A 3,978-nucleotide genomic window follows, 5' to 3' on the forward strand; every position below is an offset into this window, starting at 1 on the left:
AAATAAAAAACACCATACGGCATCAAAAAATTGAGGTTTAGGCGGAAATTTTGACGCTTCGAAAAAAATTTTATCTTTAAAAATAAAATGCGCAGGGGGTGGCTGATTTGAGAAAGAATGCCCCATATATATAGGGCGTTCTCTGTTAAATCAGTCACCCCCATGCCCATTTCAATTTTTGAGATAAAATTCTTTTTTTGGTCTTAAAATTTTTCTTGAAATGTCTATTTTTCTATGTCGTATGGCGTTTTTGAAAATTCAAAATGACGAACCCAAAATGGCGACTCGAATGAAAAAAGACATTGGAAAAATTAATGATATCGTGAATAAACGTGCACGATGTGTGATGTAGAGGTCTGATCCGCGTGCGTGCGTGCGTGCGTGCGTGCGTGCTTCATTTACGTGAGTCCTCTTGCCTCTCACGTGTGTGTGCGCGCGCGTTTGTGTGTGTGAATGTACGCGAGCGCGAACGTGTGTGCCTGTGTGGATGGATGTACCATAGAATGTATTTTTTAATTTTTTATCCTTTACTTTCTTCCCCGTAATTACCATAGTGTTCCATTTATATCATTGGAATACCTTATGATTAATACTTTATTTTCTCCCGCAATTATAAATCTATGATTCTTAAGAATTTGCGGAACAGACTGCGCAGTTTCAAATTTCTTATTAAGTTTTCTTATCTTCTCATGATCAATTTTCTTAAAATAAAAAATCCCTATGTTCTTGAAATGTATTCTAGCCCAATTAAAAAGAATTTGAGATGTTATATTGCGTTCTGCGGCTTAGCAACAAGGCTCAAAGACAAGAGAATGATCAAATTATAATTTGAAATTTTATACGCAAATGTCTCGATAACCAGTGGATATCGTGTTAAAGAATTGACTTCAAATTCGTTTTGACAAGCGTGTGCGCACGCACGCACGCACGCACGCACCACCAAACCTCTACATCACACATCGTGCACGTTTATTCGACGATATCATTAATTTTTCCAATCTTTTTTCATTCCAGTCGCCATTTTAGGTCCGCCATTTTGAATTTTCAAAAATGCCATACGTCATCGAAAAATAGACGTTTCAAGGAAAATTTTAAGACCAAAAAAAGAATTTTATGTCAAATTTGAAATGGACAGGGAGATGTCCGATTTAACAGAGAACGCCCCATATATAATATAATATTTTTATATAAAAATTATTTATTTTTTTTCTTTTTCTTTTTTTTCTCGATTCATTATTTTTTGCAAATATAATATTTTAAACAATCTTATTGTACTAATATATATATATATATATAATATATATATATATACATTAAAAGTGTTTTTACTGTGTGTATAAATATATGTGTACGCCTGTGCATGCGTATGTGCGTGAACTTCCAGGACTTTGAAAAAATTAATGCCCAAATATTAATTTTAATATAGTAAAAAAATCTGTTTAACGAAATTAAGATTTAAGTCACTTTAATTCTTAGTACAATGTTACATTATTTTAGTAATATGTATGTGATAGTGATATATTGTACAGATTAAAGAAGATTAAATATAAGAGTCGAAACATATGGATTTACAGAATTTTTTTGTGAATATATTTTTTAATAATAACTTTGTTAAAACATCTCTTATTGCTCGATTTTTGGATCACTCTCCTTCATATCTTGTTTAACATTAGTAAACTTGATTTATATTTGTATCTTAGCCTACAATTATCTTAAAGACTACAATTGTCTTGACGCGTTTCATTTTACAGAATATCGTGAAGTATCAGTAAAGAACAGTTATACAACAATTTTCATCGTTCAACCATCATGATTGAAATCAGCAAAACTGTCAAGAACCGCTATTAGAGTTGGCAAGTGTTTAATGGCACTATGTCGACGTGGTCATCGTTATAGCCACCATTGTTGTGTGATTGTTCGCGATTCTCCGCTATCAAAAAATAACGCGAAATAATAGCATGAAACCTTTATGAATTTTTAACAAAATTTTTTTTATGTATCGATGATGTAAAAATAATTTGCAAAATTCAAATTGAAAATAAATAACTGGAATAATTCGAATTTAATGGTATAATCACAACACAAATGTGCATACATACATCCAATAATAAAATCACAAATATAACCTACAATTGGGCTATTAAGAGTCGAACGCGAGCGGAGGTGCGTAATAAATTTTCAACAAAGTAAATTTGTCAATCTATATGATGTGTTAGAATCATTTTTATTTGAATTCTTGAACGTTTCGATTCTCTTTGGAATCTTCATCAGCAATCATCTTATAACTATATTGGATTTCGCGAACATTCAATATAGAGTCACTCGCAGGTTGCCAGAATTGTAGTGTTATACAATCAATCGCTAAATCTCATCTTGAAACTTTGGATAATATGTTAATATTCACAGCAAATCATTATATAATTAAAGTAAGCCTATTTAATCTTCTTCCATGTGTCCGAAGTGTCGAGTATGTAATCCAATAATGAATTTACAAACGTAGGCAAATTAAAAAAAAATTTAATAAATTATCAAAATATAAAAATTTATTGGGTATTTTTTTACTGTAGACTATATATTTCTAATAAATTTTAGTAGTCCAAACTATAATTACAAATTCAATATACAAAGAATAATTTATGAGTGTAATCAGATTCATAATTATTAATCAAAAATTAGCATTATTACTTCTTGAAATAATTCTTTCAATTTATAACCATAGTTCGACCTGAAATTACAGGATACTGAAATTTATAGGAAATATAGTCCATGATAAAAAAAGGTCAATTAATAAATTTTCATACATTTATAATATTTTAATAAATTTATTGTTTAATAAAAATACATTTATTCAATGTTAGCATTACACTCGTTAAAATTTAATTTTATAGTATAACGATACTGGGGATGACCTAATAGAAAGTCGAAATGTTAACTTGATAGATCGTACTAAATGGCAATATATAATATTAAGATTTGTCATACTAAGTATTAGTATAGACTTCCATGTTCTTTGTATTAAATTGTTTATTTCATCTATATCTTTTAATTATTATGCATTGACTAAACTTACGAAAATATATTCTTGAATTGTGTCACATGTATTTTTATCCAAGTTTGCAATTAATTTAATACACAAATTTGTTTAATATGGATTATAGATCTGCAATCGTGAGTAACTCCGCTCACTACAGTGATATGAAATTTTCAATGAAAACTTTGAACGATTCGAGTTGGCCAGTCAGACATCTGAATTTATTTCGTGTACAGTCGACCGGATTTTATGGTTAATCCATCTATTTTTTTTGTCGGATTTCAGGCAAATGGCGAGCCACAATCGTGCCAGGCGTAACGGGTATTTGGCTATCACGCATGCAGCATTATTGCGATTTAATGGTACCGTCGGCAAGCACGGTCGTTTATTATGCTACGCTACGTGTTGCTGCTTGCTGTGCCGTCGCCTATCTCGTCGGTCGTGCCTGTAAAAGCAACGGGTTATGGAGTAATAACTCGACGCTATATGACGCCGCGCCGCTGTGCAACGACGTACCCTGGTAAGCCAAACAACACAAACCGTCGCGACGCCTACGTTCGCACAAGCATCGTTGCGGGGTGACTCTCTACGTCTCGGATTCTCCTCGCATAAACGCCAGTCTATCTGATGTCCCTCGCGCGCCATTTAGCATTTAATGGACGGCACGCTGTCCGAAAAGTGCCGTTTATCATCTCGACGAGCTCCAACGCGGCTGCCGGAAGACAACAGCGTGGTAACTACTGATCAACGTTATAACGGAGCGGCAATGTGGAGAAAAAATCCCAAGTAAAACAAAAAGTCATCATGACATTAAAATTACGTTAAAACGGGTTCAAAAAAATTATTAAAACATCACTTTTTGATTAATTACGATTTATTTTAACGTTATTTTGAGGTCTATTCTTCTGCATAAATTTGATATGCATTTATATATATATATATATATA

The sequence above is a fragment of the Trachymyrmex cornetzi genome, unplaced genomic scaffold (genome assembly GCF_001594075.2).
Source record: "Trachymyrmex cornetzi isolate Tcor2-1 unplaced genomic scaffold, Tcor1.1 scaffold539, whole genome shotgun sequence".
Lineage (NCBI taxonomy): Eukaryota > Metazoa > Arthropoda > Insecta > Hymenoptera > Formicidae > Trachymyrmex > Trachymyrmex cornetzi.